We start from the raw sequence: 12,773 nt of genomic DNA, 5'->3' as shown, positions 1-12,773 counted from the left end.
TAAGAGCTTCTTCATCAACTCCTCCATCTGAGTTAAACGCTCTAGGGTTTGGTCCTTACTTCCTTGGTTGTTCTGGGGCTGTTCAACAGCTCCAGTTTCATTGTAAGCGTTAGGTGGGTTATTGTCTCTCCAAGCTCGAGCTTGGTTAGGTGGGGCATTCCCACTGTCACGTACTTCCGACAGACCATCCCCTTGGTGAGCATGGCCACCATTTCTAGCCGGATCTCCTCTCTGTGAGTTGAGGCAATCTCGAAGGTCAGCCCGAGGGGTGGCCCGAGAGCTTTGAGCCGAACTCAAGTGATTGCGCAGGTCCTCACCGGACATGCCACTTCGATGACTCCCAGTCCAGTAACTCCTGTTTGAAAAACTTGGAGCCCGCTGCTGAGGGTGAGGATCCGGGACTTCCTCGTGCGCTCGGCTGCGACTGGAAGGACCGGCGGAAGGAGGATTTCTCCTGCTGCTCCCATGAGCCAGAATGTCTCGTACTGGACGGGGAGGAGATGGGTATCTTATTGGCGACGAGGGATGTCTAATTGGTAACGCGATCCTAGTCCCGTCCGGGCGGATCAAGCTAGGTCACGGCCGCTCCATTCTACCATTCTTCGCGTCCTGCGCTCGGCGGTCTGACCGAGGTGTAGGACGGCTGGCCGGAGCAGGCTGTCTCCGTGAGCCCTCCCCTAATCTCCTCCGCGAGCTGCCTCGGGCCCTTCTGGGTGCGTTCGATGGTGGAATCGAGCTAGGGGTTGAGGTTCGGACTGATCGGCTGAATTGCTAATTGGCCCTAGGAAACTCCTCAAACACAGTTTCCTGGTGGTGGTGTGACGTGGGGGTAGAACTCGGAGTTGAGGTTCTGATTGACCAGCTGGGCCTGGACCGGTTATCCCAGCGGGAATTAATACTCCCACTATGTCTCTTTCCGACGTTAGCGTCGGTTGTAAGAGGGGGTAGCCGGGCCAAGACCTCTTCGATTTGCTTGTTTACTTTGGATAGCTGACTCCTCAACTGTGCGTTCTCCATCTCTATCGCCGTGTAGAAATCTGGATTCGGATTCAGATTTGGCGGCCGGGGTGCCGAACTTTCGGTGTCGCCCTGGCCCATTGGCTGCTGGACCTCGGGGTTTCGTTCATCGGATATGGCGGCATGGTGGGCCTCCTGCCCATCATGTTGATCCGCTTCATTACCATGCCTCGAACGGGTAACCACCATGGTTAGGTTTTCTGCACTAGCACCAATCTAAATACTCTCAACGAGAGCACCAAACTGTTGACGCAGTTCTTCGCCAATAGATAATTATACGAATAAATGGGATGAATTAATGCTAAATCGTGAACCGTACTATGAAAATGTCGTAACTCTAAACTGGCAAAATTAGTATCGGGGGAAGGTTATCACTCCTTTCCTTTTTAGGTGGTTCGAAGGTTTAAATCCCTCTAGTCCACCAGTCATTATTATTGATATCTCTTGAGTATTCCTTACAGAGTGTTTCTTTACCACAAAAACACCAACCCCTTGCAACGCCCAGGGTCTTGGTATTTATAGGGAGAGGATACCTGGGCATTGGTAAAGGGGGTCATCCCGTGACCTTCTTACCCATCATGTCACTTCTGTGACACTGATGATTAATTCCTAAAACTTGACAATGAGGTGTTGTCTAATCAATAGGTAAGGGGGATAATGGGCCGCATGGCCCAAACCATTCGTGGGAAGCCTGAACAAGCACGTTTATACTGCGTGTCCGAGAATTCAGGAATGGAATAGATACGTGATGTCTGATATGCGCACGTTTACATTGCGTGGTAGCCTTTACAAGGATTCGAGTGTCAAATCTATGCCACACCACGAGCTTGATGTAGCGCCAGCTTGTGATGTCCATACTGTTGATCCTCTGCCGTCGAGTAGACTGCTAACTCTCTGATCAGCTCGGGCTAGGGAGGTGGAGACTCGTAATAGCAACTCCGGGTGGACAATTCACACGTGGTAGACTGAATTATTCCCTTTTCCAGCTCGCTAATAACTCGCGGATATTTAGGACGTACAACACCATAGATAAACTCTCAGTAAAATTCAAAAATGTGATTTAACTTCCAAGTACAAGAACTTACCATAAAAAGGCCAAAAGTAAGGTTAATCCACTTCTTTGCCTTTGATTTCACTTGGATCTCCTTAGAATCTCTTCAAGCCAGCGAAGAAATGTTTTTTATTTTCTTTTCTCTCTGTTTTTCAGAGTCTTCGTCGTGCTAAGTGATAAGGTTGAGGAGAATCCTTTATTTTCAATGATTTGACCTTATTGTATCAAAATTTGACACCTTTCACCTTATCATTTCACTTTCTGACTTATGAAAACCTTATCACTTCAATAATTTAGACTTAATCATCTGCTAGCCCTATTCTCCTTAATTTTGAAACACTCCCACCAAACTTAAGGACCATATGAGTTTATACCCAATAGATAAGCTTACCCGATTGAACGTAGTGCACTTATGGTAAGCTCGTTTTCACTTTACTTCAACACCAATGATTATGTATACCTCCCATCAAGACTTGATCCAACGGTTCTAAAAACATTTTATTTCATCAATGAGAACTGCTTCATATCTTAAATATATTTGGTAAATCCACTAATACTCAATTTTACACTGAAACACTAGTAATCGCAATTATACTATTTTTCACAGTTTAACATCTTTTGCCTTCTATATCGCACATTTCTCACTTGATTTCATGCCTTGTCCATATTTTCCATACTTTCTTATATCTTGAGCACATCATACACCCATAATAAGACAATTCAAATGTCACAAGGTTAATAATATTGAACATACACATAGCAACCATATACACAACTTTAATACTTATGCATGAAAATACTTTTAAGAATATGTATATGCACAAATTATAGATATTGCTTGATATGTAATGCAATGCAATCATGTCATTATTGGATCTATGATATCATATTAATGTGGGTGCTACAAATGGGGCCCAATTGCAGAAAGGTGCCCACCTGCCTTATGGGGAACAGGTATATAACAAAATGTCAGGATAACGTTGCACCGAGCCAATGTGAAGCACATTCTAAGAAATGTTGATAGTTAATTGTACCAACTCGACATCACTACTCGAAGCTCGCCAAAAGTTGTAAGACCATCTTTTGCTGGGCCACGACTGTAGGGATTGACACCTGGTAGTTACCCTAACTCCCAAAGACAAAATCCTTGACCTAAAGGATTAGCAAATGAAGAAGGCAAGAGGACAACATTGATGGTCCTCGGGACATGGCCTTACCTAGACACATCCACGGCTTGGAAGTAGACCACTTGACGTGCCCTCGCTTGGATGTATTCGTGCCTTGAGGACAGACCTCGGGTCGTGGCCTCACTTGGAGGCATCCACGTCTGCCCAGATCAAGTAGTTGGGGGAATTTTACACTCTGAGGAGCTCTACGAAACCTCACTAGCGCTTGAGGAGCTTAATTATTCCTTTAATGACTTACCACGTATCTAGTGGTGAAACACACTGACAACATTTAATGTAAAAAAAGTTTGGTATAAAAGTGAAACATTTTGAAGACATTCAGTATATTTGTCGCCGAAAAAGTAATTAGGTCAAAAAGTACAAAATTTTAATAAAATTATGTATTTTTGCTGCAATTAACTCTTTAATATATTCCATTCAGGGTTATATATTTTTAATTTAACATAATTTTGTAATTTAACTGACAAGTTTACCATATTCGAATTGTTTATTTAAATGTTATGAGACATGTTCTTCCTTTTAATCAATACCAATTTAAGTTTGTCATATAAGAGAATAGTCAAATAAATGACTTGGACATCCCTAAATTAGTTAAGACCCATATTCTAACATGGCAAAATTTCCTCCAAATTTTACTTACCGTCAAAGGAAACTCCCTAAATTTTAAATTTAAATTTCAAGTATAGGGTATAACCTATACTTTGTCACCTACTAAGCCATATATGGTACAACCCCAAAATTAGCCATGAATCATGCAGACATGCGTGACACAACACTCTTCTGCTCTCCTACCTCCACCCAACTGGACTTTCACAAAAGGGTTTAATAATTCCACGTTGATTAGTGCTCAAAAGATGTCATTTTATCAAGTTTAAGTTCAAATTAAATTAAGTTTTGAATAATATTTTCTTGAATTTATTATGATATATTCTTTAAATGGAAAATATTAGTTTTAATTTAATTTAAAAATATTTTACATGAATTATAATGCATTTGAGCCTAATTAAAAGAAAAAAAATATAGAAAAGAATTAAACTTGAAAAAAGAGTGCTAAAAATGATATTATTGTAGTAACTTCCTTTTCTTTGTTTCATTTGAGGCCCAATGGAGGCCCACGGTCCAGCAGCCCGCAGCCAAGCCTCAACCGAGCCGAGCCACGCCGCCACGCCACCGAGCCGAGCCGCCTGTCACCCTGACTTTTGCGCCTGCCGTCTGACGCATGCAGTGCCTGCCACCTGACATCTGCCAGCCGCCTGCAGCAGCTGTGGGTGTGCGCCTCGGGTCGCGTGCAGCAGCCCACTCCCTTAACCAGCTCCGGTCCATTTTTTTCCCAGCTGCCATTGTACTCCCAGCCCAACTTTCAAGCACTTTGGGCCTTGCAAAATAAACACTTTGAGCTTCAAAGCTCATACTTTTTGGTGTTTTTGAAAAAGAACATTTTGACCATACACCAAAATAGCTAGGTTAATATTAATAATAAGATTTGATTTTTCAAAATCATATTTTATTATTAATATTTTAGATTTATTTTGTAAACCCCAAATTGTTATTTAATTTCTTTTTAGTCCTTCTCTCCATCTATAAATAGGGACACTTTCTTCACATTTGGTATGTAATTTTTAGAGTAGAGAAACTATAGCAAAATTTCCACTCACTTTCTTCTCATATTTTCTTCTTAGAATTTTGTGAGAATCATGAGCATAATGGCCTAATCTTCCTAGGAAGGTTATGGATGATTCCATATGCAAGTGATGTTATTTTGCTACTTTGATTTACTATGTTCTTAATGTAATATATTTGAGTTATTTATGTTCTTTCATCTCTATCTTTATTTTGTTATCTCTATTTACTTATGCTAATAGTATATAGGATTAGTCATGCTCTTTCTATGTGCTTCTAATTAGTAAAAGTAATATTGATACATAATTTTATGTCTAATCTTCTATTGCATTATTGCCCTTGGGTATTTTGTCATTTTTAGATTTTTCATAAGATTAACATTGTGCTTTTAAAGTAAAGAACTTTATAACTCAAATGAACTTTTGTTAGAAAAACTATGGACTTTAATGTTAGATTTTCCAAGTAAATGTTGGGATGTGAACTATTTACTTGTGTATTTTTGTAAATCAAGTAACCAAGTAACTAAACAAGCATATGGATGATTCTTGAAACCTTTCATTTTCTCAAACTCTTGATTACATCTTACCTTTATTTCACTTATCTCATTTCATCACTTTATCAAAATACAATACAAAAATCTCAAATATCTTTCTATTTACAATTTTATTTACTTCTTGTTACTAACTTTTTGTGCTATTTTCTACTAACCTTTTGATTTTAGGTTACCTCGTGGATCGACCGCCCGATCTTACTACAACTACCGCTTAGTGTAGTCACATTTTGGGCGTTAAACACACGTGCACTGATGCATCCAAAACGAATTCAATATATATATATATATAAGTTTGAAACCACTCAACAAAGATTTACATTTTCCATTTCTCTTACGAGTAGGACATTGCCATCATAAAATCTCCTTCCATTTTTCTCCTTAATTAGCACCGACCGACAACAACATGGCCATGTCATCTGATGACTATAGATTCATGTAATAGGGAGTTCCAAAACACTGCCCCTGATCATGAACCAATAGATCGACCAGCGCTTGAAGGATTCGCCAGAACCCATATTCGAGTCCCCCCTAAAGACCCTGTCAAATACATCAACGATTTGCTTAAAGAGCTTGATGAGTCAGACTATGAGATCAGCCATCTTAAGGTTGAAAGGAGACGAATGGAGCAAGAAATAGAAATTCTTCACAAGGGTTACGCATAGTTAGACAACAGTTTCACAGAAGCGCAGAGACACAGGGATGCCTTAGCTGCTCAACGAACTAAGGAGGACGAATGCCAAGCGTTATTCGAACGATTTCAACAGGGACTGGGAGAGTTGAAGACAGACGCAATGAACAACTACAGGGACTTTATTGACCTCTGTATTGCGCAACTTCTCCCACCTCCTCCCATGGTAGACGATAGAACTTGGGGCACTTGTTGAAGTTTACATCCACTTAAATTATAAAGTATGACTCCTATTCATCATGTTCATTTGCTAACGCTAATTGAATAACAGACATATATGGAATTTTTTAACAAACTTTCAATATAAAAGCTTAATTTTTACGAATTCTTTTCACTTATTTTCAGGTCAAGCAACCATTCGGCCGTTTTCAATTTTCAAGTTGCGTAAACTCTTTATGAACAATGACCTTAGTTGGAACTTTTTATATATTGTTCGCTACTATTTCAAAATTTAGTTATACTGTCTTTGCAAATTAAGATTTTTCGTTCATTTACTTCTTTAACATTATCTGTCCTATGTATTCGTAATCAGTTAATCTGTTTTTTTAAAAAAAATTAGATACATATAGATTATATCTTACAATTTATGGATGAATTTATAAATGTTTAATTCACGCCTTGGTGCCACTAATCATTTAGTATATTACATTCATAGGGGTATAAACAATATAATTCTGTTACGAAAACTAAAGTACTCCACCACAGATAGAACAAATATCAAATTAAAAAAACTCTGGATAAATAAAAACAAAACAAATTCCAACAAAGTTTGCAGAGCCCCTATTTGCGTTTATTATAACATGTCAAAACGATTGTTCTCCCAATTATTTTCAATTACTTGAACAATATAACAATCTCAATCCTCACTTAGGTTGCGCGCTTAATTTAAATTTAATTTCAAATAATCAGTGACACGACATATAAATGTATGTAATATGTGGTACAAAATCCATTATTTACTGTATCAAATTGATTCAAGTTTAACTTTGCTTTTCGCCCCTAATTTTGACACCTTGTAAATTAACAAAAATTATGTAGTCATATATTTACTGTAATTTAATTATTCATTATCAAAAGCTGGAACATATGTAATATGCCATACATAAGGATGTTTTATTAAGGACATCTAATTTACTAACATGGACAATTTTCTTCACAAAAATTTTCACATATCTCTCTTATTTATTGTCTTTATATTTGGCCAAATGAATGGGGACATGAATGATCCAGTAGCAACTCTACTTAGCTCATCTATCCACATTGTAAACTAATTATTTACCAACAATTTCAACAAAAAAGCAAAAAATGCAATGTGGGCCACAAAAGACCTTATTTCAAATTACTATTTAACATTACACCTCAAATTAATTCAACAAAAGTTCCATTGATCTTCTCAGCTCTTGACATATTTCATCAATATAAATAAACCCATGTTTTACACATCCTCAAATTTAAAAGCAAAAGTAAGTTATACGTTGTTTATAAATCTCACAAAAATATTCGTATATTTCATTTTTCCTATACTTGTTCGCCCATTTATTCTGTTGTTCTCCACCTTTTTTAGTTGCAAGTTTAAAGGAGCCACTCAAAACCTCAGCAGCTCGATACCATTCCCTCTCACCATCACTAATGGTTTCTTTTCTTACACCATTCTCATAATCACGTTTACCTTTTTCAATCACAGCACTTTTTTGGAGGTAATTATCTCCAACAAACAGCTCTATTGCAATCAACCTACACAAATTGATTCCAATTCACAAAATAAACCATCAATCATCTAAGAACATAGAATATAGTATCTATTTAAATTTAAACATATTATTTCTACTACGAATCACAATTTCCCACACATATCTATTCCTTCAGCAATACTTTTCATGTACTTTATTATCCCAATTCCATGTACTTTATTATCCAAATTCCACACTCCTACTCTCAGCTCTGTTGGGGTAAACCAGGGCCAATAGTCTTTCAAAAATTCCATCCAGGAAGAAAATGAAGTGTAATTTCCCTTCAAAAGAAAAGGTCCGGCCATCCTAAATAATTGTTGGGAAATTGTCCATTTAAAACAATTTACATTACTAAAAACAAGCCATCAAAAAATAACTATTTACCATGAAAATAATGGACAAATATCACCAATCCAATATAAAAATTACCACATCAATCAACATTCTGTGCTATCTGCATATGGAGCGAAAGAACTTCCAACAAATACCATATCATTACAGATTTTCTTCAATTCGGCTACAACTAATATCCACTAACTCTTTGGTACGTACATCACCGGGACTCCAAAACACTATAAATAGTATATCAACATGAATAATAAATTAAACAGATCCGTAATACTAACTTATAATTCATTTACTACATATAACAAAAAATTGGTTGCGTTTGGTAGCTTTTTTGTTTTTAATTTTTTTAAATACAAAAAATATGAATATTTTCTTATTTTGGATTTAAAATTTTTCAAAATTAAAATGTGTGTTTGTAACTTTTATTTTTCTTATTTTGTTTCGTAATTCACGTTTTTGTTTTTTCAAAACTAAAAAATAAAAACATTTCTCTCACCATTTCTTATAAAATAAAATTTTAAAAAATTTGTAAAAAGGGTTAAATTAATTTATAATAACTTTTAAATTATGATTTATATGATATTATCCTCTGTTATCACTATTTCTCCCCTGAATATGTGGCATGATGTAATGGGCCTACGGGATCCTTTAAAGAGATTCAAGCCCATCCTGAGCCTGATGAACAAGTAGAAAGTTCTAAAAGCCCAATCATCAGTAAGCCCAAAAACGTCCGATAGGCGCGACCATAACAAGGGAACCAGGACCAAGATGCAGACCCAACTCATCTTTCCAATCCCAACCTATCCGTACCCTCCGGGATATCAATGGGGATGGCAGGCTCATGATTCTAGGAATACAACCTTGTCAAGAACGAACCAGGACCCCAGTAAATGAACCGGGACATTAGTAAAGGAACCCAAACCAGACGTCCGGATGGGGCAAGACTGATCTTCCCTGACACTGACACATTCCTAAGAAACATGGAAGTTGGTCTCCTCAACTAACCTGCAGAAGAGGTTACATACGGAATGTATACTGCTACTAAGAAACAATACAGTCACTACTCTAACAGATCCTGTCCCCAGGATCCCCTTAGAAGCCCACGCGGACCAGTCTAAGGTTATGTACTATTGACAATTGTACGGCTTGGCCACGCCCAAGCCGGCCCAATGGGCCGTGATTAATATGTATTATTTAGCAACATCTTTTGTATTAAGCCTCCATTAGTGAGCAAACCATGATTACATCCCTATTGGGCCCGGATTAGTCCAGCCCAAGCCCATCGCACCTAAACTGCCTATAAATAGTACCAGTTGTGCACTGTAGCGGGGATCCTAGATTTTTCACTTGTAAGCTATTACTCTGCTCAAACTTGCAGAAAACTCCATTGTCAAAAGCTTTCTAAGCTCTAATACAACAAACTCGTAGACTAAGGCTCATTAACGCCCCAACCACGTAAAAATCTTGCTTGCATATCTTAAATCCTTTCATTTTAGCTCTTTTATCCTTCATAATTCTAGTTTCCGAAAAACATTTTGGTGCTTTCATTTAGAGCTGAAGAAAGCTTGAATCAATCTTCATCATCTGCAACAATGGTGAACACCAGACATATCGTGTTTGATCATGCTCAACAGCAAGGCAATGAAGGACCATTGCCCAATCAACCATTTCCTCAGGACCAAACTGAGGATACTCCTTATCAAGTGCCTCTGCCTGACGACTCCCAGAACTTCGAGGACAAGGCTGACTACGACGAAGGTTACTACGAAGAAGAAGAAGGGGAATAGCAAGATCACAAGGCCGAAAACCCTGTTGACCCTGAAGAAGAAAATATGAACCCCGAACAGGAGGATCCAGAAGTGGTCCGCCTGAGACAGCAAGTCCTAGATCAAGAAGCTAGGATAGCCAAACAAAAAGAGGCTACCCGCCAGATGCAAGAGTCTCTACTGGCTCTTCAGGCTTTCATCGCTACCCAAGGATTGGCGGCCAATCCTTCAACCATTCCGCCCCCAGGAACACAGCCGCCAGTCCCACCAATTAGGATCGGCGTACCTAAGAACACCAGCCCGATCCCTCCTCCGGGGCCACATCCCGGAGACGGTCCGTCGAATCTTGCTCAGGAAAAAGGAAAAGGCAAAATGGTCGATCCTGTGGGAAAAGCAAACCCCCAAAAGAAAGCTCGTCCCGTTCCAAAAATCGAGGCTGACCCAGGGCAATTCCCTAGGAAAGAACGGATGCATCTTGTCCCAGGATGGGATCATCCGAATGATCTGCAGGGGAAGCGCCCGCAGGGTGGCAGGCCCTGGAATGTCCCTAGACATAACAAACGAGAACAATGCTTCCATCCCAATGCTTTCGTGAACAAAGATTACAGAGGACACAAGCGCGAGGAAGAGCCAGAAGCCATTAGTTCGGGAGACGATACTTCCCGGGAAGACTTGCGCGACGGCCTTAATTCCCGAAAGGAACGGACCTGCAAGGAAAAGATTTTCCCCCAGGGGGCGACTTGAGGAATAACCTCAACGACAGGAGGAACAAGATAGTCCCCCTGGACGTGGAATCGTCAAACAGTTCATGGGATAATTGGCCACTCTAAAGAAGGTCATGGACCGCTTGGTCCAGAAACAAGAAGGAGGAGGCTCTGATTCTGAAGAGGCAAAATAAAGCCATGTGCCAAACACATCCTGGATGTGGTACTACCAAAAGGGTTCAAGATGTCGAACCTACATGCCTACACCAGGAACGCAGACCCTAGGGACCACTTGTTCCGCTACAACCGCCTGATGATCGTAGCTCACGTATGCGACAACGGCAAGTGCTTGTGTTTCTCGATCACTCTGTCCGGACCCACAGAAGAGTGGTGGAAGAGACTTAAGCCGGGATCAATCCAATCCTGGTCTAGATATTTGGCATTTCGCAAACAATTTGTGGCCTCCATGAAGATGGACATGCAAATCAGTACACTGCCAATGTCAAACAACATCCCACTGAGACCCTCAAAGCCTATATCCAGTGCTTCACGGAGGAAGCTTCGAAAACTAAGGTGAACGATGGACAACACCTGGTGGCTCTCCAGTCCGGGATCAAAGTTGGATCCCCTCTCTGTGACGACATGCAGCGCAACAAGGTGGCCACCCTTGAAGAGTTCATAAGGAGGGCACAAGGTTTTATCAACTAGGAGGAGGCCCGAATTCAAGCTTTTGGGTGGCAGCCGACAACCCAGTCGAGTGCCCAGACCTTCCCAGGATACGGGATGAAGTATCCCGCGAACCTCTATCCGGCACCCCCGACTGTGACCGGGTCCACTGGTACCCATGGGATGACGTTCATGACCCTGACAGTCTATGGACCCACTTCAACAGGGTACGCTCTGGCTCAGTCAGCCCCACTTTTCGGGTATGGCATGGCACCAGTCGAATATAGTGCCGCTCCCGACGGAGCCCAACCGTCTCAAGTCAGGGGAACTGAGGCGAGCGTGAACCCTTCCCGGGGAAAGAGATCGGGCAAAGGACAGAACCGATTCGAACCCTCCAAAAGGACAAAAGGGGTTACGAACCCCAATACACAGAGTATACCAACCTGGTGGACACCAGGGAGAATATATATCTGGCGACGGGCAATACGGTCCATTACTGGAAGCCAACCCCCATGTTCAAAGGGGGAAAGAATTCGAGAGACACCAGCAAAAGGTGTGTCTATCACAAGGATGTGGGCTATACGACCGAAGTGTGTCGTCAACTGAAAGTCGAGATCGAAAATCTGATTAAGCTGGGGCATCTCCACCAATGGGTCGGAATGCCGGTGGGGGTTCCGGGACTGCTAGCAGTTCCTGGACAACCTACGGCCCCAGGTGCACCCGGATCGTACCGACCTCCCCAGGGAGGGTATATTACAGGTTCAGGAGCACAGGCCCCTCAGGGGTCCCCAATCGTGCAGGCATTTGGACCCGAAATTCCATATCCTCCCAGAACCGCGCCTCCGCGAGTAGATGGTCACGTGGCCACCATATCAGGAGGCCCGCATCTGGGAGGACCATCCCAGAACTATTAGAAACGCTACCTCAGCGAACTCGACCACGACCACGACCACGAGGTATGTGCTTTGGTCCAGACTCCGGCCCAACGCCCGAAATTAATGAACCCGCCCATCACGTTCACGAAAGAGGATGCCCGGAACGTTCATTTCCCGCATCATGATCCCTTGGTCATCTATGCCCAAATTGCCAACAAAATGGTATCAATGTGTTGTTCAAGCCAGCCTTCACCGCAATTGGCTTGATCGAGGCAGACCTGACCTCATGCCCAACGCAGATCTACGACTTTAATGGGATCTACGGCTTTAATGGGGACTCATTGCTCCCAATGGGTAAGATTCAACTGCCCGTTACGTTGGGGAACGAGATTCAGGGCTCATTCAAGTTTTGCACGTTTGTAGTGGTGGGCTGCCCCACTGCTTACAACGTTATCTTCAGTCGTCCTGCATTGGTCGATTTCGGCGCCATCACCTCCATCCGTCACCTCTGCATGAAATTCCCATGCGATAATGGAAGGGTGGGGACTGTCCAGGGAGATCAAAAGAG

Source organism: Humulus lupulus, chromosome X, assembly GCF_963169125.1.
Source record: "Humulus lupulus chromosome X, drHumLupu1.1, whole genome shotgun sequence".
In the NCBI taxonomy this organism is placed as follows: domain Eukaryota; kingdom Viridiplantae; phylum Streptophyta; class Magnoliopsida; order Rosales; family Cannabaceae; genus Humulus; species Humulus lupulus.
The sequence above is the reverse complement of the archived record's forward strand: the minus strand, read 5'-3'. Positions refer to the sequence as shown.